The sequence below is a fragment of the Lichenostomus cassidix genome, chromosome 20, assembly GCF_008360975.1.
Source record: "Lichenostomus cassidix isolate B80296 chromosome 20, HeHo_3.0, whole genome shotgun sequence".
NCBI classification, from domain to species: domain Eukaryota; kingdom Metazoa; phylum Chordata; class Aves; order Passeriformes; family Meliphagidae; genus Lichenostomus; species Lichenostomus cassidix.
In genome coordinates, this window is record NC_139500.1 from 5,044,890 (window position 1) to 5,071,274 (window position 26,385).

General features: G+C 46.7%; 1 long non-coding RNA gene across 4 annotated transcripts; it reads left to right on the plus strand.

The window, feature by feature from the left end:
- The first annotated feature begins 274 nt into the window (after positions 1-274).
- Positions 275-26,385, plus strand: LOC146428599 (uncharacterized). Of its 4 annotated transcripts, none has more exons than XR_014855934.1 (5): positions 275-450; positions 732-941; positions 18,233-20,854; positions 24,014-24,180; positions 24,279-26,385. It is a non-coding gene; the product is annotated as an uncharacterized LOC146428599 (long non-coding RNA). The 4 variants fall into 4 exon arrangements; XR_014855933.1 differs by having other exon boundaries at positions 20,282-20,854; XR_014855935.1 differs by lacking the exon at positions 24,014-24,180 and having other exon boundaries at positions 20,282-20,854.

Consider the following 26,385-nt stretch of genomic DNA (forward strand, 5'->3'; position numbering starts at 1 on the left):
CAGAGTAGTAAGATGAGCTCCCTCTTTATTTGGCCTAGCTAAAAATAGAAGAGGGGAAAAAAAAGGCAGAGTCAGGACCCTGCAGGACCAGTAGTCAATGGGCTGCGAGGAGCGATTGAACTCCAAGCCCTGCTCGGCAGGCTCCAGCTGACGGGCTATTTTTTGCCGTGGTTGACTAAATATGGTCAGGGAGGGAAGAGCAGGAGCAGGGGCCGAGCGCCCGGGGGTGCGTGTTTGGGATGCTTCGTTGGGTATATAAGCACTGGAAAGGTGGACTCGCGTCCTGACCAGAGCTCCCCCCTCCCTCCGCCAGCCCCCCCGGCCGTGTGCATCCCCCCGCAGCCTGACCCCCAGCCCGGGCTGACCCCCGGGGGGGTGAGGAGGAGGAGGAGGAGGAGGAGGGAAGCGGGGGGCGCAGGCACTTGTGCCGGCGCAGCCTCTCGCATCAAGGTGTGCTGCAATCCGGGCGGGCACGGTGGCTGCTCCTTAACCCCCGGCTGGCCGCGGCGCTGCCCGAGCGCGCTCCCCGCCCGCCCCGCGCAGCCCCCGCGGCACCGCGCTGCCTCCCCGCACCCCGCGGCACCGCGCTGCGATGCGGTGCAGCGCCGGGGATGGAGGGATGGAGTTGTGCCGGTGCTGGGCGGCGGGGGCGAGGTAAGGGCGGGTGGGAGGGGAGGGTTTGCCTGGTGATTTTTTTTTTTTTTTAATTTTTTTTTTTTTTTCTCTCCAAGTGAGGACTAATCCCATCCCTGGGCCTGCTCTCTGTTCCCTTCCTGCATTAGAGATTGGCTATAAGGAGAAGGCTGACGGCTGCAGCATGAAGCGCATTATTACCTTGTGATTCCATGACCCTCCTCTATGCATCCCTAACTCTCGAAAGCTGATTCAGCTTTCAGCTAGTGCTCTGGTGAGTCCTCTGCTGCAACAGAAGCTCCTAACTGGTATGTCTTCTTTTTTTTTTTTTTTTCCCCCCTCTCTTCTGCTCCCTGCCTTGCCTTTAACCGCTACCAGCTCAGCTTGGTTTAAACACTTTTCCTGGCCAATGCAGGACTGAGTGCCCATCCAACTTACCCGGGGACTTAAATGTGGGCTTCTGCATCCGGCAAATGTATGTGTGTGTGTGTGTCTGTGTGGGGATGTGCTGGATGTGTGTTTAATCTGTGGATCGCTTAGGAAACCTCACCCCCCTGGGTTTTTTTTTTTTTTGTTCTGCCGTGGCATACTCCGCATTTAAAAAAAAAAAAAAAACTAACAAACTGCAGAGCAAGCAGTGCACTAGAATAATCTGAACTGAAATGTTAGAACTTTGACATGCAACCGTTCTGCAAGGTTAAACCGGCCTTTAAATGCCTAATTCAGACACAGGCTGGCTAATGACACCTGGGGGGATTGGGGTTTTATTTATTTATTTGCAACAAACTAGTGCTATGAGCTGATATCAGGCAGAGCAAAAGGGTGAAATGTGGTTTAAACTTAGCCTAACTTGCAATGATCTCAATACTGTGGTGATTAACTGTTAAAATGCCGAGAAATGAGTATTAATTACAGGCGCATGGCTTGTGGACGATCAGAAAGGAAATATGGGGAGGAGGAGAAGTTAGGTTTCCCTGCAAGGCTTTGAAATTCAGGTTACATGAAGTGTAGCATCAATTGACTGTTATTGCTCCTGCAACTCAGAGTTGACTGTGGTCATTATTTTTTATACGATAGTGGTGGTACCTATCACATGAATATATAGACACCAGTTTGGTGAGGTGGATACACACACTCACCTAGATTTAGGTACGTTTTACAGCATGCATATGGATATTTTATACGCATCTTTATGCACAGGTACATAAATGCTATATACAAGCAGGTGTAATGTATCACCCAGACACAGCCCATCTCCAGGCTGTGTGTGGAGTATGGATACAGGTATAACTGTGCCTGTGCCGGAGGGAGTGTGCACTGTGTAATTGTATAGGCAGAAATCCGTGATTTGTGCTGTCAGTTTAATTGCTGGGCTCCTCTCGAGCAGATGGTTGTGTCTGTGGCTCCCAAGGTCTGAGCCCAGTCTCCCTGCCATGGGCTGCGCTGGGAGGAGTGCCTGCCTCCACCTCGGCCCCGCTTGCATCCCCCTTCTCCAGTGCCCAGCCCTGCACAGGGGCTGACTTCAAAGTCCCCAAAGGTTTGTGCTGCACAGCTTCAGTTTGACTTTGCCACTTGGAGCTGAGCAGCACCTTGAGCCTGGGGCAGAGCAGGGATATAATATACAGCATGTTGCTTTCCATCCCTCTCACCACGCTCCTTCCCCTTTCGCCTCCAGGCGATACCTCAGGCTCTTCCCTCTCCTTTTATTTGCCCCTTGGCCTCTGCATGATCCAGGTCTCCATCCATTTTTCTCTCCAGAGCGGCCACAGTTTTATTGCGCATGTTTTTCTGCCAAGAGCAAGCGTAGGAGCCCAGCGAGCCCAAGTGGGTTGAGGATAGTGGATGATGTTCACCCACCACCACTCTACTCCTGGTGGTAGCTGGAGGATGGGATCCACAGGGTGCCTCTGATGTTACATTAAAAGCACCATCACGCCATTTGTCTGCTCCTCCACCAAAAGGCACAACCCTGGAAAGCATGAGATTCCACACAGAACCTCAAAGCAAATTTAAATCGCCACGACGAACTCTGCTGCTGTGGTTGTGTCATTGTCTTCAGCTCTAGTAAGGATTTAAAAGGTCATTTTTTTAAAGCCCTTACACAGGGCTCGCTTTAGTGGCTGGCAGCCACTGTCCCATTTGTCTGCAGAAGTTGTGGACTGTTCAGGACAGCCCATGTCAAATGCATTTGAAGAAATCAATCTGGGTACAAGGTGCAGATGTTTAACAGTCCAGGAAGTCCAGTAGCTGTCCTACTGCTGTCAGTCTGAAGGAAATTCAATACCACGGAGTGCTTGGCTGAGCAACACCCACCACCACCACTTTGTTTTTGTTGTTTGTTTGGGTTTTCTTTAATCTGAAGCACTCAGACTTTCCCTCACACTCCTCAGCTCTCCCTTTGCTTTAATTTCACTGCAGTCATGCATTACACCAGTGCCACAGCTCCATCTCTCTTCCCCTTAATCCAAACTAAAGGTTGAAATTTGCCTTTAAATGAGACAAATAATGATGGTTAAAAGGGCCAACAAACTCGGGGAATGAGGGGGAAGCCGCACAGAGCCAGGACCGAGGCATGAGCTGGTGTTGCATGAGGGGTGTGAAAGCAATTTTGGGGGTTACAACCTGATAAAGCGGATTTACACCCGGGCTCCATGCGGCCTTTGCTTTTCGGTGGTGCTGGAAGTCGATGGGGCGCAGGGAGATATTTGCTCCCCAGCTGGCAGTGATATTTCCAAAAGCAGCGAGAAGCATCGATGCAATTAGGTATTCCAAAGTGCTTAGTTTGCCACTTGCTAAGTTTACTTAAACCCTCTTTAAAGGGTTCATTAGGAGACTGTGAGAAACGGTAAAATTCATTAACACGGAGGCAGCCATTGCACATTTGCCTGTAAATTGGTATCGATCGGCGGCCGCGGCGGGCGCAGGTGAGGAGGCACCGTGCCCGCCCTGCTGAGCGAGCAGCAGCGCCCGGCGTGACCTCCGCCGCGCTGCTGCCTAAATCCTGCCCATTATAGCCTCCCATTCAGCCCGGCCGGCCAGCGCAGCCCTGCCACTCGGCCCACATTGTTCAGGGAGCTTTAAAGCTCAGCACGGCTGCGAGGGAGGCGAGGGAGAGGGGCAGAGGCAGGGCTGCTGCGGGAGCGAGCCCCGCGGGGCACTGCGCGGTGCTGTCCAGGGCTGCGGGGAGAACTCGGCGAGACTTTGGCCCGAGCTCCCAGCACCTCGCTTTGGCTTCCTTCTGTATCTGCAGGTCTTCCCAAAGCCCCTTAGCTGGCGTGGAGCTCAGCCGGATGAGTTATTAGGAGCAATTTTTAATTATTTTTTTATTTTTAATGCCCCGAACTCGCCGAAAGGCATGGGCTGTCTTTTGGGGGTTGCTTATCTGCGGGGTAGTGTCTCACTCCCAGTGACCAGCAGAGGAAAAATCATTGGATTCACTAGGTAAGATGCTTTCTTCTTCCTATGCTTTAATCTCCACTTACTGATAAAGCAATCGCGTGTCTGGGGCTGATGAGTTCTCTTACTCTGGCAAATGGAGCAGTTCTTCCCGGTGGTGGTTTGTAAATCAGTAGCTGGCCATTCGATCCTTGGCTCTCTGAAAACAAATTGGCTTTTTGTTTCCAAATTGTAGGATGGAGGCAATTGGGAATTGATACATATTTAACTTTCTCCCACATGGCTTTGTCTGAAATGAAACCTATATGCGTATACAGCAACGGCTTTCCTCTAAACCACATCTTGGTCTTTTTTAAATGCTGGAAGTTTATGATTTTGAATGAAGCACCTACTTTTCAGGTGGAGTGGGAGGCTGGCTTTTACTCTGTGCCGTTTATGTTTCAAAGAGCCCCTGCCAGGGCAGCCACTGGACCTCTGCTGCTTTGTGTCCAGCGAATTATGCAGTTCCCCTTCCCAGGACCCAAAATCCATCATCTGCCGAGGGCTCAGCCCAGCATTACCGGCGAGGATCGGGAGCTGGGGTGTGTGTCTGTCTGCACATGGGCTGGGCAGGAGGAAAGTCTGCTGGTTTGAACTGAGCCGTAACTCCCTCTCAGGATGTAAATTGTAAATCAGCGTTATTTTTCCTCCTGTGACCATATAAATGCGCATATTGAAACTACCTGCTTGAGAGACATACTTCTTTATATGCCCATATGAACCTGGCAAGCTATGGAATGTAAAGAAGTATGTATTTCAGGTGGGAATCCTTCTCAGAGGAGCAATGTGTGACCCCGGGCAAGGCGGGGGAGAAAGACAGACAGATTATTTTATATTATTATTTTTTTTTTAACTGCCTGACCCGGCAGACTGACTGGGGAGTCAATTGATGATCTTGTTCCAGCGCATGTATTGTTCTGTCACTTTGCCTGTGTCAGCAGGTGGAAATGCTCATCAGGACATTAAATATTCAATATGCTGACTGCGGCATGGGCTTTGAAAGGCGATGCCAGAGGAAAGCTGGCTGTCCGCTCCTGGGCTTTAACAGGGATGCAGGCCAGTCACTCCTTTTTCCTGCCTCCCCATCGACCCTTTTTACCCCCAAAATAAGGCTAGATAGCAAACAAAGCTGGCTTATCTTTAAATCTAGGAACAACAAAAGGAGATGGAGGGTGGGGGGAGAAGAAGAGAGAGGAAAAGGATACAACAGTTGTGACTCGGGCGTGCGGTGTTTTAGCTTTAAATCAGCGTGCAAATTCCGCTTTTTGAATCTTTCCCACATTAAAACTTTTTGTGCTTAAAACTGGTGAGAAGGAGACCTTCCTTGTCAGTGTGGTGAGCCATGGAGTCGGCGGATCACCGCTAAAGCCAGAGGAGTGCCTTGAATATGGGGTCTTATTTTCCCAAAGGAAAATAAGAAAATTAGATCCTTTAATTCTGGAAGCTTTTTCCTTTGTAACATTTTCCAATGTAAAATAGTTGGCTTTTTTACCAGGATCCTACAATAATATGGCAAAATAAAAGAAATTTGGTTTAAGGACAAGTTTAACGTTCTGCCTAGGTGGGAGTCACGTCCGAGGGTTTAAAGCTTTCAGCCCCAAATTTCCTCTCATTTCTGTGATGTTGCAATGATGTGCCAAGCTGAACTCCTCGAAAAGCCGCTCCCCAGCTTCCCAAACTCTGGTTTCCATCTCTGTGAGGCCGCTGAGGGCAGAATTTTGCTTTTGAGTGATTTCCCCGCAATCTCAACGCCGTCTTTGCCTTGCTCACGGGCTCCTCAGGCATCATTTGGTAGCTGTGGTGCCAGGCATGTCATGCAGAGGTTAATCAAATCTTTCCCATCGCAGCATCCTCCCCCAGGCATGGGGAACAGGCAAGAATCTGAGTTTGGATTTTGGGGAGTCTTTATCCATCTCTAGTCACGGTGAGCTGTCATCACTGTTCCAGGTACGCCAAGGGGGACTGAACTGTAAGCAGGTGCTCGTGAGTAGTGGGTGACAAAAGGCAGGTTGGGCCATTGGGGAGATTTCCTACCTATAGCATTTGGTGGGGTTTATTGAGGCTTTTTTTTGTTGTTTGTTTAAATTGAATACTATGGCTGATGGAGGCGTGGGCAGCGCTGAGCCCCTTCCCAACAGAGGAGGAGCCTTTGGTCTCCTTGCCAGGTGGCTTTGGGAAGGCTGCGTTTGCACTGGAGGATGGTTGGTTTGCACATCATCCTCTTGGCTTTTTTGGATGCTCTGGTTGTGCTGAGCCCTGGAAAACCAGGGTGTTCCTGGTTCTCTCAGGACCCAGCTGCAGGGATGCAGCAACCCCTGGGCTCAACCCCACAAACAGCCATCCTGCCTGGGGACAATCCTTGGCCCCCATGACCCCACAGGAATCAGCCCCATTTTGGGGTCAGATTTAAATCTGAAACTGGTGGATGCTGGGAAAAGAGCTGAGTTCAGGCAGGAAGGCACTGGTTCCATACAGGACTGCAGTTCTGCTCCCTTGTAAATCAGCAACGTTACCTTGAGTCTCTGGATGAAAAATGAGGACAATTCCCAACATTCTGAATATAACATAACATTATATCTTATATATAATTTATAGATGAAATTCCCCTCCTTTCCTTGCTGACCCTTTGTCCTACTTCTTCTCATTTTCCTTCTCCTTCCTTCCTAAATATTCCTTATTCTTTTTTCTTTTTTTCTTTTTTCTTTTTTTTCCTATTTTCATTTTCTTTTCTCTTTTAATTTTCTTTTTTCCTCCCCTCTCTCTCTTCTATTCTTCCCCTTCTCAGCACAGGTTGTACTAAAACTGTGCCACTGCACGTTGCTCTCGTGAAGGTGTTCACGGTTTGATTTACAGCAGATACCTGCATTTGTAATGCAATTTTTATCTCCTTCCCCCCGCCTCTCTGAATTAATACGCTTGTTAATCACATGGAATTGCTAACTTTAGGAAGTCGCTAAGTGCTCAGATTTATTTTTTATGTAAATATTTTCAAAGCTATAATTCTGAGCGCTGTCTCGCAGCACGGGAGCGGAGGTGGCAGGGGAGGCTTTGCCATGGACGGTGTCACCTGGGCTTGGATGATGTTAAAAATGAAGTGGGGTGGATGTGGCCACCCAAAAGCCATGGTAGCCCATTGGGTTGACACCAATGGAAGCAGGTGATGGCTGCAGGCCTTTGCCAACCCCGTTGCGCCGTTCTTCTGCTCCGTGGCAGCTCTTCATCCCTTTTACACCTCTTTGGATTAAAACTGCTGCCGTTACACGGCACTGGGCCTGCTCTATTTCACAGCTAAATTAAAGCCACTTCTTTTAAACTCTTTATAAACTGGTGAGCATCTCCTGGCCTTGAGTGCCGTGGTGGGTGTGATACAAGGAGCAGCCGTGCTGGACCTGCAGCGCTGGGATGCTCAGGTGCGCCCATCCATCCCGCGAGCCGAGGGCTGTGCAGCGCCAGGCACAGAAACAGGAGCTCTGAGAATTGTAAAAGCCATAAATCCAGTGGACCAAATTAGTTAAATTTTTCTATTCTATGCCTCACAAAATCCAGCCGTTCTGGAGATGAATTCCCCGCAAGTAAGCGGAACTACCGGCAGGTATAAGATGGATATTTCGCACGTGCACAAGAGAGCGCAGGGACAAATTTGTGCCATGCGGTTTTCCCAGGCGGGTTTTTCTTTTTTCTGTACTTTTGTGTGTTTGTTACATTGATGATCCATTATTACAGTTGTTACTATTACTTAATGTTGGGAGACAGGTGGTCCCATAAATTCTAGCACCCTCTATTTTTTTTTTTTTTAAAAAGGGGGGGCATGTTTGCAATTCAAGTTTAATAGTGCATTCATCAAGAGCAATAAAGCATTTTATTGCACAAGTATTTCAAGGGATGTGCTGGCCCTGGTAAAAGCATTAGTAAAGGGGTGCATCAGCAATCTCATTTAAAACTGTCGACCCAACGTGAAAAATGTTGCGTTGAAGAATAAACTGCTATTAAGCATGATTAGATTGACCTGCAGGACAGATATTTTAGCTGCAGCAGCACAAGTCGATCAAAGTGAGCATCGCTTAGATTGCAAATTTTTTTTTTTTAATGCCCTAAATTAAAAATGAAAGAGCCTCAGAATATTTAGGACCAGAGAGTGACTTTGGGGGTGAGATTTGTGCATCCGATTCAAAGCGGTTTGGGAAAGTGGGGAAAGAGGGAAAAGGTATTAATTGCTGCCCCTTTAGCATACATTGAAAATATGTTACTCAGATCAACCAATCAAAAAAGAAATTGTGCTGACTCAGCACTCGGGCTAGTCTGCACGTCCGATTGCAGAAGAGATCAGCACTGCACTGCAGTATCTTTCCCTGCCTTTGACACCAGCCTAGCTGGGCAGGGCTTCCCTTGTGTTTCCCAGGACTGGTTTAGGCCAAGAACAAGAGAAGGCCCTGAAGAGAGGAGGAGAGAGTCAAGGTTGCACGAGCCTCGAGCTGCTAACAATCCTTTTTAGTCAGTAAGAAAGAGCTTCCATGCTAGGTTTGCCCTGCCAGATGCAAGCGGCATGAATTGCTTGGGAATATATCTATTTTTAAAGACTTTCACCACATCTTGCACTTAGCAGTGACTGTGGGCGAGGGGGTGGTGTGTTCCTAGCAAGAGAAATATCCTCGCTCCTCAGCTCGGATCCCTCCCCAGAAAGCCCAGGGCTGATTTCAGTGCCGCACTGGCGGTGCCTCCCGGAGAAGATGCTGGGTTAAGTGTTCGCCGCTTGATGCTGAAGTTGCTCTTGACCTCAGCCAAGCAGGCAGCGATGCTGAGAGCTGCATTCCCATTGGGATGCAGGGGGGGTCACGCTGAGAGCAGCCCAGTGCTCCAAGGATGGCAGCTGAGAGAGAACATGGGCTCCACCGCTGGCTCGCTGGGCTTGCAGAAAAGTTGTGTGGCTCGCCTGCCTCAGTTTCCCTCCCAGGCAAAGCGGCTGCTCGCTGTGGAGTTGTTGAAGCTGTGTTTGCACTGTGAGGCTGAAAGTGGAGGTGGCCAGGGTAGGTGGGTGTAACTACCTGAGGCCAAGATTGTTCTGGGTTTCTAAGGATTGTCCTGCTTTGATGTTGGCTTGCATGGTCCTGCCTAGTGTGTTTTTGGGAGGTGGCACAGCCTGCCTGGACTGTGCCCCTCTACTCTCGTGCTATCATGCAGAGACTCCCCTGGGTTCCCCACACCTTGGGGCAGGTGCAAGGTGCAGGGTGTGCAGGCTGGACCCCAACCAGGACCCCACGGAGCCATGGCTGCCTGGGGGATATCCCAGCAGGACTGGACTGGGTGTTGGGGTCTGTGGGGTGCCCCAGCACCACAGGGCTGCTCACTGGTCACCAATGTGGCCATGATCCTGCACTGCCAGGTGACTCTGCCAGCACCAGGCAGGTTGGGCTGTGCCAGGCCAAACCAGCTGTGCATATCCAGCCCTGAGCACCTTGGTGAGCACCTACAGTGTCCCTGTGTCCCTTTGGGCTGCTGCCTCTCGACCACTGCAGCACCCCGTGATGCTCTGTAGAGGTTTTTGCAGCACCAGTGAGCATCCCTGGGTTAGTCTGTATTTTTCCAGAGCGGTCTGTACGGAGCAGCAGGGCTGGTGGATGACACCCTTGTGTGCAAGGGGAAGGCTTTCAGACACAGATATGTCTTGACTAAAGCAGGATTTGATAGTCAGAGGTTTTAGCAGTTGGAACAGTTGCTGGTGGTGCTCAGGAGGCTCAAGGGAAGCAGGCGACTGACATCTCCAACAGATGCAGGGTTTTCCTTTTTTTTTTCCTTTTTCTTTTTTTTCTCCTGAAGCGCAGAGCTGTGCCTGTAAATGCCTCACCATGCCCAGATATGGCCTGTGCTGGGACCTGCACCACTATCTAAAAAAGCCCTGGGCAGACTGATGAGCCTGGGGGAACCGGGGAACAACTGCTATAAATAGTGCTCATTCTCAGCTGCCCTTCTGGGGGGACAGGATTAGGTGGCATCTGGGCAGCCAGGAGGCGTGGGACTCGTGACCACCAACCACAGAAGTCACCCAGCAGCTGTAAGGACAGGAGCCATCCCTACAAAGACCTTACATAGGCAAGTCAACCCTGGCATTTGGGGAGTTGGATAAAGCCACAGGAGCAGGAATCCAGTGACCTAAGAGCAATGGAGAATAAAGTTCACCGCAACGGCTGGGACAGTGCTTCCAATCTGAGCTGTGATCTGGCATTGGAGACAGGACTTGGCTTTTGGCTTTTCAGGCTGTTTGGTGCAAGCAAAGGAAGGCGTCAGGAGGGAGTTGGTGACACGGGAAGCAAAGTGTCACAAGGAGTTGCTGAGATGGAAAGGCTGGTGTCCCCTTCTGGAATGCTGCGGGTTAATTTGCTTGTTAATTTGCTCTCAGCGAGACTATTGGAAGCTCTGATTTAATATTTGTGTTTACTTTGGGTAAACAAATTAACAAAAAACCCCTAAGTCTTAATAATTTAAGACACCAACTTGATTGAATCTAGGAGAAGGTAATGAATCTCATGTGGTGATTTCACTCCCAAGCTGACAGGAGGTGGGCAGTGCCTGGAGTTTGTGGCCATGTGGATTTGGGATAACTGGTCCCTATATGTGAGGGGTGCTTGTAGCTATGGACTGCTGGAGTTTGAAAGAGCAGAGGAAAAGGATTGTGTTGCGCTTGAGTTAAGCTCAGCTTTGAGTATTTGAAGGGAAAAGATGGAGCAGGGAGTGGGAAAGGTTTAACCAAACAGAGGAGGTGGTTGGAAGAGATGTCCTGAAATGTGTTTAGCAGGAGATTGGGGATAAAATCATGGAGTGACACTGCAGCTTGTCCCTGAGCAGGTCTGCTGTGGGATGGGCACTGGGATGTGCAGACAGGCAGGGTGAGATGGGTGTTTATGCCTGGGCTTTGCCCCTTCTGTCCCTCATGGTGTCAGGGCTGGGCTGCACCACTCTGCTTTCTTTAAATTAAGCCAGCTTTGTCCTAAAGCCTTGTCTTTGAGACAATAAGACGCACCCACTAAAATCTATTGTGCCATTTTTGCAAAGCCCAGCAAAAGTCGCCCGTGCACCGTCCCCTCCCTGTCCTCCACGCTCATTTGGCCTATTTGAAACTGAATTTATTCCTGGGAAGGTCCCCATCAATTTGCCTTGCTCTTTTGTTGACAAGTTTATTAAAAACCTGGGCAACTACATATTAAACTTTTATCAGTGTCGAGGAAGAATACGTCCTTTGAGCGGCCACAAAAGTTATGGATTGGGGCTTAATGTTTCTTGTTCCACCATTCGGCTGAGTCAGCGTAACAAATAAAAGCTGCCACTTCTTTTTTTTCTCTCCTTTCTTGAGAGACAGTTCTCTTAACAGTGTAAGTAACTGTGTCTAGTAATGCAAAAAAGGTTTCAGGTCTGGGTAAACATGAGCCTTTTTTTTTTTCCTTTGTGGCCATAAGTGTTTAATAATCTGAATTACTAAATTAAAGTAAGAAAATATGAACCCTGGAGAAAGTTATTGCTGCTTAGCTCTGAAGCAATAGTTTCGGTAAAATAACTTACTTTGAAGCGTTCATATGAAAAAATTCAGTGCAAATTAGTGATTGTTGATCTGCAAGTGATGTAGTGAGGGCAGGAAGGGGTTGGAGATGTCCCTTTTGCGCCACTGCAATAGGGGATCTTCGCTCTTTTTCTTTAGTCATAAGATGAAACAAAGAGGAGGGCAATATGTTGCACCAAAGATGTTAAAAATAAAGCGTTAGAATTGCATAACCTAGTTCCCGTTTTGCCGTGCAGCTGAGTTTTTAGGAGTTGAAAGAAGCCTGAAAAATAATTGGTGGGAAGGAGTTTGAACTGATATTACAACAGACAGGCAGGAGAAAAAAGTGAGTACTGGTGGGGCTAAGCCACAATTCTTAAACTCTGCTGGGCAAATAAATAAATAACACAGCATCTTTCTCTGCCTGTCACCGCGTCCAAGGATTTTTTAGTTCTTAAACAGGTTTGCTGGCATAATTTGTCAAGTCCAACAGGGAGGTTTCCGTGTGACAGCCGATCGTTTTTCACCAGGCACAGTGGTGCACCAGAGCCGTCCTGCCAGCTCGGAGCAGCTCCATAATTAGACAAGAGTTAACATTCCTGGATGAGATGGCTCATCCCTCCTGCCCAGGGCATGGCACAGCCCGCCAGAGCCCATCCTGCGCTGTGCTCGCGCCCGGCCGGGAGCACTCCGGACAAATCCTTCTTCCTCCAGGAGTTTATCTGCACCACCATTTGCTCCAATTATAACTAATTGGACACATATTGCATTTTCATAGCATCTAATTTTCTATTGATTTTAACGGGACTGCTGGTGTTTTGTACTGTTAAGTGGTATCTCGTAGCAGTTGCTGTTTGAAAACGCTGAGTGCACTCCCCTGTATGGAATCATGCAGTCAGCACATGTTTTAAAACCTGTTTAATTGTTAGGTCCATAAAATGCACAAACTGTATTAGGGAACGGCTTTGTTCTCTTTTGAGAGCGTGAGTAGGGGAAAGAAAAAAAATCCAACTCCACAACTATTTCCACGGCCGGCTTTAGGAGGTGCAGCTTCCAGAGGCCTGCTCAGATTCTTGTGCTTTGGGGAAATCGCTTTGGAGCTTCTTGATCCCACATGGAGCAAGCTCCCGCCAGGTAACGATGCTCTGCATCATCAGAACAGAGCAGGTCCATGCTTGAAACGAGACTGTTATTTTTAAAAAAGGCCTAGGACCAAAATTTGGGTTAAGACAGAGATAAGGTCACTTTGGATGCTCTGTATAACTAAGAATTAAGGTGATAACTGTAGGGTTTGGGACTTCATTCCCTCTCATAGATATTGCCATGCACCTTGGCAATGCACCCAAATAAAACCAGACTATCAAATTAGCCATTTCATTTCAGCAAGTACTCCTTGAAGCAGAGTGAAAGCAACAGTCCTCTGGTCAGCACCACTTGAAGAAGAAAAGATTTAAAAGAGAGATTCAGGGCAGGAATGGAGAGATGGCCTGGCAAAGAGCATTTCCAGACATGCACAGGGATTGCTGGCTCAGGGATATTGGATAACAGCAATAATGGTGGAGAAGGCAGATTAAAGGAGATGGAAATAATATTTTGGGGCAGCTGAGTTACCCCGGGGTGCTGGTGAGTTTGCTGTCAAGTTGCTGCCTTCGCTGCTCATTAGCAAGAACCACCTTGTGTTTGTTGGAGACAGGTGAGTTCATGATGAGGGTGCATAAATTAAATAGACACTTTATTAAGTTCAGGTAATAGTTTTGGTTTGAAGGACTGAGTGGCTACTGCGATGTCAGCAACTGCTTTAGTGCACAAAGGAACAGAATGCTTTTTAATTAAGTCAAATAAAATCCAAGCGGAAGGCTCTCGAGCCTTGTCTGGGGTCTACTTCTTGAGTTGAACATCTTTAATTTTAGAAATGTTAATAAAACACGGTCTACTTTTTCCCTGTATTAATATAAGTTCAATTAATATTTGATGTCTGTAAGGAAAAGGATAAAAGCAGCAAGCTTGTATTTTCTGGTTTACAAATGGCAGATTGGGCAGAATCCTGCGACTGTGGCATTGATTTAAACATCCTCGCAAAGACACCATGCAATAAAGTTGAATCATCTGCAGTATAAGTATGGCTGTTTGGGGGAAAAAATAGCAATGTGTGAGAGTAGACATTTTCCAGTATTATCAAAAGCCACTTCATTTTGAGGAAATTTCCTCCAATTTAGTAATGTTTGGATGGAAATCAAATAACACATTAGCTTGAGGAAAGGGGGGAAAAAAAACCTTCCAAAGCTAATTACAAAGGGAATGTGCACTTCATTAAGATAAAGCTGTAGGAAATCAATGTTCTGTATTGTTGTTTTTTCCTTTTGATTGGATTTTAGAATGATAAATTGTTCATGCATTTGATCTAAAAATGATTTGTTTATTCAGATGAAGAGCAATAGTACTTTGTCTCATTTGGCCTTTTAGCTTATAACGATAATGGCTTGGAGGGCTGCTCATTTCTCAAAAGTGTATTGGACTGGAATAGGCAGGAGATTTCTGGACTCAGAAGGATGGGCCCCATGCAAAGGTTCGTTGTAGGCTAATTCTATTGCATGTTGAATCTTCTGCTTCATTAGGAATATCGACAAATGCTGATAAATTCTTTGGCTTTCCTGTACTGTCTATAACACGTCTTTATTAGAATATTGAGGCTGAAGTGGAAAGATCTGCAACAGAGGAGATTCTCTTGTGTTGGGCACTACTGATCCTACTTGTCACGGCAATGGGGGCTTTTGCCCATTTTCCTGGATATAACCATGAGCAGCACAGGCACCACGCAAGGGTGGCCAGAGAGGGACAAGTGATGTACACATTTGTTTTGTTATTTTGGCTTTGAGTCACCTCTGGCCCGTGGCTCTCACTCGGTGTGCCCATGGCTCTCCAGTGCCATCCCACAGCACCTGTAGGCTTTGCCCAGCTCAGGATGGCAGGGGCAGGAGCAGAGCACTGTGCAGGGAGGCACCAGCACTGCTCCTCCCACCCTTTTGAATGCAAGACCCAATTTCACAAGGATATAACAAGACCTGAGTTCGCTTTGGGCACAAACCTGAACACTGGTGTTGGTTGAGGTTTAGGGCCTGGTTTGGGGTGCTGTTGCAGGCTGTACTTGCAACATTGGCACAGGCAGGAAGGGACAGCAGCACCAATCCCTGGCTGGCTGTTCAGATCAGCAAATGCTCCTGCCAGGTCCTGCATGTTGAACCTGGCAGCACTCAGCAGGCACAGGTGAACCCTGTCCCTGCTGTTTCATAGCAGACAGTACCCACAGGCATTTGGGAACAAGCATTGCCTCTCTGGAGAGACCAGGGGTTTCGGCACAGCTCAGACCTTTGATCACATCTATAATCCATGTTGTTTGGATGGCTGGTACAACCCCAGACTCCAGCCTGGCAGTGCCTGGGCTGGCACAGATCTGGGCCCTCCCTGCCTGGGAGGCTACAAGTCCCTTTGGGTTGCAGCCCTCTCCAGCTTTATAATGTGGGCTGCTCTGTCTCAGCTGCTGGGAAAGCCTCACCACCAGAGAGACATCATTAGTTTTGATTAATGGCATCCAGAAGAGAAAACCTAATTTTCTAAAAAGGAAAACCTTACCCATAACTCACTGCAGAGAATTTAAACAAAATGTTATAGAACATCCATGCCGACTCACATTGATTTCAAATATGTTCCAAGGCACTCCCCGAAGCAAAGCAGGGGGAGTGGGGACAGCTCTGGTCCCCAGCAGAAGATGCTCAGTGTAAGCCCACACCTCTCTCCCGCAGTGCTGCTTTCAAAGGACTGACCCCAAATCATCAGGGCTGGGACAAAGCATGCCTGCCTGGGGAGCAGAGTGTGTTTTAGGTGGTGATGCTCAGGCAGTCTGATGCACTCCATCCCAAAACCCATGTGCCCATCAGGGTTTAGCTCAGTACAGCCTCAGTCACTAATGGCACTTCCACCTCTACCCAATCACCAGTAAAAAATTACTTTCCTTTGCCTCCTGTAAGTCACCAAAGGATGAATTTAATACTTCCAGGTCTTCGCTGTCTAAGTTTCCATTTAGTTCCTTGGCTTGATTGTCTCTTGAAAAGGTACCTAGAGATAACTTGATTAAATTAATTGTTGAGCTCCTTTTAAAAAGCTATTCTCTCTCCCTTTCTCCTTCCATCTCTCTCTCCATTTATTTATAGGCAGCTTAGAGTAACGGGTTTGGGCAGTTAAGTGATCTGCAGTGCTTACCGTGACAATGCGAAGCCTGTAATTCTTCAGGAGATAAAATGCTGTCCCACTTGCAATATTTCTGCGTGCAGAGGTTCCAAGCACAGGTGCTTTTCCCTGGTATCATCTTGCAGCATGGTGGGCTGCGAGGGAGAAGGGGGAAAAGTCACCTTTGCCTTATGACGCATATAAATTCTTTAAATAGGTTATGCACATGGCAATGTGCAATATCTGCGCGTGGCTCCGGGTTAAGAAGGAAAGGCCTGACTTTATTGGCTCCCACTGCAGAAATGATCGGGGCTGCTGTGATTTTTAAATTTGATTTACCGGGTTATTTTTAGCAGTGGGGTGTTCATGCTGCAGGGCTCTCCAGGAGAAATCAACACCCCAGTCCTGAGACGTGAACCAACATGGGAGGGACTTGGACAGCAGTGGTGTAGCAGAACTTGCCTCCCCCATTTGGGGATAAATTGCCAGATTATGAGATTGCAAGAAAGAAAACCCTTTTTCTTTTTTTCTTTTTTATTAATCCCTTCCCCGTTTTTGTTTCCACCACTTTCCTGTTGATTTCTGGTGATGGCAAATACAACCATTGCTTGAGCAGATCTTAAACCTCCTGAAAATGCTGATTTTAATGCCAGATGAAAAAACATAGGAGGTTGCACAGTAGGGAAGCAAAGTTTGTCAACCACTAAAAAAAGATTTCAGGTGTTCCAGCCTTTTCCCTCCCATTTTCCAAGGAGAGCCCTGAGGGGAGAAGAGTTCTGCAGCCTGAGCTCCATGACTGTGGGCTGGGCTGGTTGTAGCAAATGACATCTCTGCTGCTGCATGTTAGGTGTCACTTCAGACACCAAAACACAGGGCATGGAGGAGGACAGCACACCATAAAACACTGAAAGGAAGAAGGCAGGAGGTGATAATTAAAGCATCTGGATGAAAACAGTAGCCTTTACTTATGTCACACTGTAATAGCAACGTGGCTCTCAAAACAGACAGAGCCAAATATCAGGTTTAAAAAATGCTTCAGGCTGATGGTGACTGCTGCAGACTATTCCACTGCTGTTCAACCTGCCTCTTTAATTCAGACCCGCTCTTCAGCCGTAGCCTCTAAGAAGCTTAAATAAATCCTGACTGCCTGAAAGTGAAGCCATTTGAACCAGTGCAGCATCAGGCTGCAAGTTCAGAAGAGGTCCAGGCAGCTGGGAAAGAACAGACCCCGAGGAATTCTCTTCTCTGCTGCCACAGCCGATGAGGCCAAATGCTTTGCTAAAGCTGGTAAAATGGAACCAAATCAACTGTTCAATGGATTTGGTCCCCTTCAACCAGCTGTAGCTGTGCATTGATCTCTCAGACGCACCTTGGAGGATGAAACACTTGAACCCGACCAGGGCGGCTCAGGTAGAAGACAAATGGCCACGTGAGCACTGCTGATAAGGAAATGATGATGATTGGCATCTACAGATCTATCACTCGGGCTCTAAACTGGTGGGCTGAGCCTGAGTCATTATGTGGTTGCCAGTCAATTCTGCCTAACGGAGACCACTCGAGATTGATAATCCCGATCATCCTCCTCCATTGATCTCAGCTGTGACCCAGTGTACTCCCACTGCAAATGCTGTGCATTTCCATGTGTGTTTGCTCATGCCCACCCAGGAGCCCCGTGCCTCAGTGTTTCATCTGCTGCAAGGAAGAATAAAGGTTTTGATCTGAAGTTCCCTCCTTGTGTTTTGTACAACGCGCCGAGCTGCTCCTTCAACAGCTCTAGTGAAGAAATGGGTTATTGCAGGGCTACCAGAGCTGGGAAGGAGTTGGGAATTCCAACTGCTTCCTCATTCCCCCTCAATTTCAAATATCCACAGTCTGCACTAGCCAACAATGTTTTTTTGTTGATGAGATAAAAGCTGTGCTCCTAAAAAAGAGTTCCCGGTTTGACTTTGTTGACCTAAAAGACTTGTAAAGTCTCTACCCCTGTCTGGTCCTTATAAGCACTAATGTTATGCTAATGGAGTTAAAGAAAATCGCTCACTTTCCCATGTAATAATGATTGGTGGGAAAGTAAGCTGGGCATCATCCTTTCCTAGCCATCGTAAATCTATAGGACTCTCACCAGCCATGAATATTGCCGCTTTAATGAGCCATTTGGATGCAAAAGTCTGATGGGAGATTATTCATGTCTTTACTTCTTAACAACACCTGGCCCAAGTTAACCCCTGGCATGAGAGTGTGCAGAGATTTGTCTCTTTTCACACGCTAGAAATTAGGTTTACTTCATTTCACATCTCTGGTCCTTTAGGTACCATTTAAATGTTCTTACCAGGGCCAAGAGTATTCATGTGCTTCAAGATAAGGAGTTGTTTGATGGATCTGAGGCTTAACATGCATCTAATATTTATGTCACAGGGTATTTAAAAGGCAAAGACATGAGGAGCAATGTTACTGCAAGAGAACCTTTCCTCAGCTAAAAGGAAAATACTGCTTACTCAATCCTGCTGGCTCATTTTTCTGCACTTTAACAGTGCCTAAACATCCATGTCGATATCCTACTGAAGCCTACGTGTGGTTTTTTTTTTCCTATATACTTCAATCACATCAGGCACTTTTTCCTTCTTGCCACCAGCTGATTTCTTGGGAACGTGTAAAAGAAATTACTGGTTCTGTTTTTTATTTATTAATCTTCACAAGTGCAGCATCTTTCCAAACACCCACTGATGCACCCAAAAGGGTTTTGACCTGGCCTGATAGAAGACTCGAGTGAATGCAAAATGCATTTGTGAACATTTGTGCCTGCAAACAGAGGAAAAGGAGCAGCTCCAACAAATCCCTGTGTTAGCACAGACCCAGTTTGCAGCTGTGGAGAGTGAGGGTGCTCATTGCTTTCCAGTCAAAGCCTCACAACACAGCTCTGCCCTTGGCAAAACAGCCAAGTAGCCACCACCTCTTGTAGCTCCGAGTCACCTCCTGACACATTGTCTTTCCTGGCTGATTAATTGCTTTGCAATTATCCATGTTTCTGAGCACCACTCAATCCCACTTCCTAATTCCCATCTCAGGAGCATCAAGCAAAGGCATCTGCTGAGGCAGAAATGACTGTCCAAGGAAACCACCTCAATGCTGTCACTGCCAGTCCTGAGATTCCTGAACATCCTTGGGATGAAAGCAGGAGGGAAGGGGAATCCTCAGCACAAATCCCTAATTGCTGGCAGTCTGGGCTGTGAGTGATGTTGGGACTCTAGAGGAAAAGGCTGAGTAGAAACAGATGCTTCCAGCAGGTTGTGGCCTGGGTTTCCAAAATGCCATGCTCCTCCCGCCTGCTCCCACAATCTGGGTTATTTTCCCTTGTTCCCCAGGGCTGCATCCAATGTAAACAACACCAGTATTAACATTCTTCCTTGGTAATGATAATTAAGTTACTAAAAAATGTCAAATGGGGAAGCTGGAGGCATTGCAACTTGAACAAAACCAGGGAATGTAAATGAAAATGTTTTCTCCTTAAAGAAGTGTGGTACCCCCAAAGCCGCCTTGAAGAGCAGGAAAGATTCCAGTTGTCTGGAAGCAAGAGAAGATATGAATACACAGGGATCCCAAAAGTTGGGCTGTGCATTTAAATGCCTAAAGGTGGATCCCACCTTCATGCACCCATGCCTGAAGATTTCTGGCTGTGTTTTTATTGCCTAATTATATCTTCATGGAAAGACAAATTCAGTTCACTTAGCATGGAATTTCTATAACAATACAGCCATTATGGTCTAGTCAAGGAAATATGAGGCCCAAGCAGAAGGCAGCAGGTAGACTTCAGGGGAGCAATCTAGGGACTGATAATGTGTAGGGACAACTGTAAGGCATGGCCAAAAAATTGTAAATATCCCTCCCAACAGTTTGTGTTTCAGCCCTGCTCATTCCCAAATCCTTCCTGGGGCAACAGCAGGGTTAGGAGCAAACAGAACTCACTGACATCTTCCCTTTGCAGCCAGGAGCTGCCCAGATCCTGAACCTGTCCATGCTCTGAAAATTGGATCTGCTTCGGTCCGTTTCCCATAAAGCACAGCTCTGAGTGGAAGTCTTACTGCTGACTTTGAAAACCCCAGGATCTGGTCCTGGCTAAGTCATTAGAAACCTTTAGCCAACCATCCTTAACTACATCAAATCTAATTGTTTTCCATATCCTCTAAGAGGCTGCTCTGATGGCTCACCAGACACTGCTGGTTTCCTGGAAACCCTATTAGCTTCTCAAACAAGGCAATCCTGAGGACTCATGCCTGCAAACCTTTTGTGCAAATATTAAATAACAGCGAATAATTAGCAAGAATAATCCTTTTTGCTTGACCCTCTTCTGTAATAAAGACCTTTGTCGGCGAATGCAAACTTTATTTTGAGGAGCAATTCATAATCTAGAGCTGCTGAACACATCAGCCTAAATACACTAATACTCTAATATCCATATTTGTACAGGACTTAACACAGACAAAAACAGGCACGTTCTCTGTCCCAAAGACCTGAGACCATTCACCAGTGCATAGGAAGAGGAGGTGGCAAAAGAGGTGGCAAAGAAGGGACCCACTTACGCCTCTGATACATCTTCAAGTGTCTCAGGTGGTGTGATCAGACCAGCTCGATTCTGTCCACGGAGCTTTTTTCTTTGCATCATTTTCCTTCACCTGTTTTTCTTTTATTTTTTTTTTTTTTTAATCCTGAGAGGGGAGAAAAGAAAGGACAAGCAAGCCAACAGGCAGATAATTGTTCTGTGCTGACAGTTTGTCAAGTGATGGAAGCACAATTTTAGTCAAGAGATCTGCGTTACAGCGGCGAGTGAGCAGAAGTCTCTTCTTTTCCTCCCAGATGGCATTGACATATAGCCTGAAGGGGCTATCAGGATACAAAGCTAAAGATGGTTAAAGACATTAAAAACTGTACAATGTGAGCACCATCTACCCCAGCACCATCATCTAGGAGGAAGATTCATCCTGACGTATCAGGCAGAAGTCAGATCTCCTATTGGTGCTACATAAAGCTGTTGAGCCAAAGGTATTTTTGAGACAGACAAAAAAATATACATTCCTGCTACCAACCATGCCTTTTCTAGTAGGTCTTTATCGACTCTTGAAAAGCTATGACCAATAAATGTAATGATCTGCCTTCCCTTTTCTTTCCGGGTGAACAATATCGTCTGCAGGGTGTTTATCACTGCAGGCAATGAGTGGCTTGAGCCATTCCTGTCTAACTCCACTTCCCAGCAAGACATCGAATGCATTCTCCTCATCACTCTGTTTCCCAGATCCTGCCAGGGCTTGTTAATGATAAATATTGCACTCAGGATGAGGTTATAAATCTTGCCACAGGATGGAGGGAATTTGAATTCTGCATTCCGTGGATTTGGTGTTGCGCAAGTTGCTTAATTAACTTGCACAGAGAATGGGCTTAATAACAATGCATTCTTTTAATAAGCAAACAGCGCAGCTGAAGGGATAGAGAACCACGAAAGAGAGGAGTTCACCTGCAGGAAAATATCCTCCATTTCCCCCAAAAGCAATAAAAATGTCAATACATTGACACAACCCCTAATTAAAAATGACTGCCATAATCACGCGTATCATAGCCGTAGGACATTAGCTGGGATTAAACACAAACAGCAGGATGTGCTGCACATGTTTTCTAGAGGAAGGAAGGGTTGGATGATGGTATCTCCTGCACACCCAGGCAAGAGCAGAAGAAGGATCCCCCAGCTCCTACTCCCAGGCTGCTCCTTTGCCACCTTTCCCATTGAGCTGCACAATGGCGACTGCCTGAGCAGCCTGAGCAGTTGGCAGCCAGGAGATGAACCATGCCCACGTGCCCTTTTTTGGCTGGGGTTGGAGCAGACGTCCTTCCCTTTGTGTCTGACGTGGCCAGACAGCAGGCGCGTGGCTGCTCCGTGCATTACCTCAGCTCCTGCAGCAGTGCTGAGCTGTAGTAGCACCCAGCCTGGGGTGTGGATACATCCTCCTTTCCCTCAAGAGGAATAAAATCCTTCATTTTGGGGTATTCAGCAAAGAGAAGGACAAGAGAAAATAGCTTGTCACTGCTCCATGTAAATTATCTTATGCAATTGGCCTGCCTGGATTGGACATGGATTTAATGGTTGGGCTAGATGATCTTAGGAGTCTTTTCCAACCTGAGTTATTCTAAGAGAGACTCTCTCTTTTAACGTTCAAGGCTCTTGCCTTATGGCTGTGATATCAGTGTGCACCCAGGGGTCTCAGCTGGCTCTAGGTACTTGTCTTTTACTGTACAGCAACAAAAATAAACACTGAGATGCTGCATGTAGCCCTGGGGCTGAAAGGTGGGATTGCACCACAGAGCTGGGGCTGAGCACAGAAGCAGCATCTGCTACAGGGGGGCTAAAATGAGCTGAGTAACTGAGTGATGGGGGCAGAGCATGGGCAGTCTCTGTCTTGAAGGTATCAGAGACTCAACACCAAGGGCTTCTCTTCCAGCTCCACCTGGCATGAGTATTTCACATCTCTTAGCATCTCTGATAAAATCTGCCTCCAGCTACTTCTGCCCTCCCCTCCTATAAATAATTTTTTGCAGTGCCTGGCAGATGATTTCTGTTTTCTTCTGCATAGAAGGACAGGAGTGGGGAAAGAGTGAAAGAGAGAGAGGGAGAGATTTGAAACTATTTCCCAAATATTCCAGTGTCCAGCCATGAGCTGATATCCTGCCAGGGGTAAGAGGTGGCCCTGTGCAGCACTTGAACAAACAATGAATGATCCTGCAGCCTCTCAGCACAGGGAAAGGAATTAATTTCTATCCCCCTTTTGTGGATCACCTGGAAAGTAAAGGCATAATCCATCTTTCCATGGTGAAGAGCATGGCCCTGTGAGCCAAAAAAAGCCTGTGAAAGACAAAACCTGGGACAACCCTTTGAGCTGGGACATCCGTCAGTCGTAGAAGGAAGCAGGAAAAGAAAGAGAAAAAAGAAAAAAACACCAAATTACTTTAACTGATGTAGCTTCACCTCTTGTAAGGGAAGCCAGAGCTAAGCCTGGTGTAAAACCCTCACTTCATTTTGGGGATGAATATTTCATTCCCAGCTGCCTTGGAAGTGCTGAAAACTTCATGATACTACCTTTTCATTGTTTTAGAACTTCCGTTGTGATCTCCAGGCTGCAGTGTCACACCGGACGATTTAATGTGGGGTGTGAGTAGATTTTCAAGCATGGAGAGATTGATTCATGAGTGAATTAATCTGATGCATCTTTTAAATGGAAAACCGACATAATTTTCCATCAGAGACCTGCTAATAAAGCACATTTACTTGGTGAATCCATTTTTTCCTGTACTAAGTGCACTACATAAGGTATAAAAATATCAAATCAATATCCAAAGAGTATATAAAAATGAGACTGACAGATCAGAAACCGTGGGTGAACCACCCTCTCTCCTTGTCTTCTTGGAGGACTTTGTTTCTACTGCTGAAAGCCTCATTCCCAAATTCTTCCCAGGACAGCAAGGCTTCAAAACCCCAGGTGTCCTTGCAGGTCCCAGAGGGTGCATCGAGCCACCTGCTTCCAGGGGTCTGGTGGCATCAGTTCTCCTGCAACTCCCTCTATTTTTAGAAGTACATAGTATAAGGGGGTTGGGCTTTTCTTCTTTATTAGTTTTTTTATTATTATTGCAGAAGGAACTGGGTAGAGGAAATGTGTTTAAAAGACAAAGGCTTCTTCCAGTACATTTGCGCAGGGAGCCTGTCCCAGCCTGCCAGGGAAGCTGCACAAACTCTCCTTTTTTTATTCTTTAGCTGGAGTACAGCAGTGTTATTTCAAAGGAAATGCCTGCACAGTCTTCCCTCTGCAAACACTGCAACCATCATTCGATCAGTGCAATTCTCCCGTGTGAGCTAATTTAACAAGCGGTTGCTTTGCAGGCTGTGGAGAATTGCCTCTTACCTAATAATTCTGCTAATTTGCTTAACTTTCCCAGATTGCAAATGGCCCTGCTCTGAACAGGCAGCTTTCTAAATGAACCCCCAGACAAGTTCCTGACAAGAGCCAAAGGAAAGGTGGATGGCTCAGGAGGTTAAAGCTCGCAGTCTTTTATTTTGACCTTTGGGCCAGCATTCAAATTTGCTTGTTGGGAAAACTGCATTCAGCATGTATTTTCTTCAGGGATTTATGATACCCTTTTGCTTGTAATTATTCTCAGTTGATGTCTTCCATAAATTAAAGAGGCTTCCATTAGCAAGCTCCAGTCCTCTCAATTATCTTGCAAAAGTCTCCTTATTTGTGGCTGGGAGCTACACCACCAGGATTGCCATCCCTGCAAAGCTCCTGGTCCGTGGCTACAGGCAGAGAAATAAGGAACGCACAAAGGTAATACAAATGTCTGAGCAATCCCAGAAAGAAATGAAAACCGCAGTAAAGGTAAATGTCAGACTATTTAAAGACAATGTTAACTATTGATTTTTTAGAGGAGACTACCTCTTCAAAGGATGGCAAGCATGACTTCAGATACAGACGAAGCAACCTAGATGGATGGCAGAGAGAGGGAGGCGAGTGGTCTGGGAAGACAGAGATTTTCCCGGAGAGCAAAATGAACCCTTGATGAAGCCTCTGGGATTAAAGAGGTGGCTCAGTTCTTTCACAGCATCCACCCTTCAACCCATTTAAGCACCGTGCCTTTTCCAAGAAATGAAGGGCAAAGAAGCACTGATAAGCAATAAAGAGATAAGCAGCAAAGTACTCGTTTCACTGGTGTTTCCCAATGAAAAATGAACCCTCGAGCACACCCAGTGATTTGTTGTCTAAGTAGCAAAGCTCACCCAAGTTCCTGATTTTGCTTCCAGCAGAGCTGCTCATTGCTCATTCTCACAGCCTGGAGCAACTCGGACTCATTATCCAGCACTGGTGCTTCCCGCCTGCACCTGCCTGTGTGCAGCTTATAGATGGACATATACATTTTATACACACATGGATATATCCTTGCCTTGTGGCCCATGCTGTGATATCCCTGCCAAAGCATCCCGGAGCAGATTTTCCTGGCTGCAGGCACCTGATCCGCAGGGAATTGTTCCTTTCAAGCTGCAGTGCAGAGACAATGCTATACACGGTGCTTTGGGGAAAATAGCATTATAAGAATTTAGTTAGGGGATTTAAAGGTCTTCCAAGGCTGCTTTTTCAAAAAGGGTAACTTCTTATCTCGATGGGTGTTTTGGAACAGGAGGCATGAAGGATCTAATCCAGTGAAGTGTAATGTCAGCGAGGGCAAATTAAGTTTGCATTTGGATACAAACTCTCTTTTAGAGGCAAATTTAGCTGTTGAGAGGAAAATTATTGTACACATCTACACAGCAAAGGAAGTGGGTGATGCTGGGGGGCCAATCCTGACTTTGGCAGGTTTTGACATGGGTACAGGAGAGGAACAGACCCTCCCAGTGCCCTCTGTTTCCCCTCTACGAGTCATTTGGATGCTTCAGTTTGAAGATCTCTGCAGGTCTTAAAAACCCAGCTCCCCTACTTTGGCAGCCAGCTCAAGGTGCAGAAAACCCCAGTTCCTGGTAGATCCTAAACACAGCAGCACAATATGGTATTACTGCCTGGGGTAGGTTTTGGTTTAGATGTATTATTTCAATAAGGAGGTCTTCAGACAGTGTTAAATGACAGATAATATAATTTTTGAATGTGAGGTTCATCTGAATTTTATTTTCTGATGTTTTGACTCATTGACTTGATGTCTCTCTATTATGCACACACCTCTGGAGATGTTGCTGGCAATGATTATGCATAGCATTGAGTTAGTGAATAAAACCACTCCAGGAACTGCTTTACAGATCACAGTATTGTTTTCCCTATAATTGTCCCACAAACGGTGGAAGTTATATGGAGACAGCAGCATGCTCTGACAGACTGCATATTTTGCAGTGTGCATCAAATCTCACTTTGGCTTCTGAGACTTATTTCTGATGGTTCTTGGGGATTTAACTTTAAGACCAATGTATTTTAGTATCCATATACGCTCCACTGTTCATGTCATCCGGCAGCAACTGAGGATGAGCTGTCTCCTTAATATGGATGAGACACCAATTTATCTAAGTTATCACCTCCCAATCTCTCATACATCTCTGCTGTTAACTGCTGTGTTTCTGACATCCATACCTAAACTCTCTACAACTTCTTCTCCTTCAAGTGAAACCATAAGTAATTTTTTGGCTGGAAGTTCTTGGTATGTATCTAACAGCTTCTTCATCTCCCAGCTTGAATTCAACCATGAGGTGATGGAATCAGCCTCTGGACACTGCATTTCAAACCCACAACTCTGCACAGATCCACGCAGCACACTAAATCAGGGTGTCTTTCCAGCATCTGAAAATATATGACTGAATTAACACGTCCCAGGCTGGCACTGAGCAGCTCTGCAGCCCCGTTGTGCACAGCCCCAGCATCTGACTGCAGAGTCAGCAAGACTTTCCCCCTTCCTGATGCATTCCCAAGCCAGCAAAACTTAGCCCTACTCCTGGTATTCTCTTTATAGAAGGTCCCAGTGGTATTATGTATCAAATAAAGGTCTCATTACTTAGA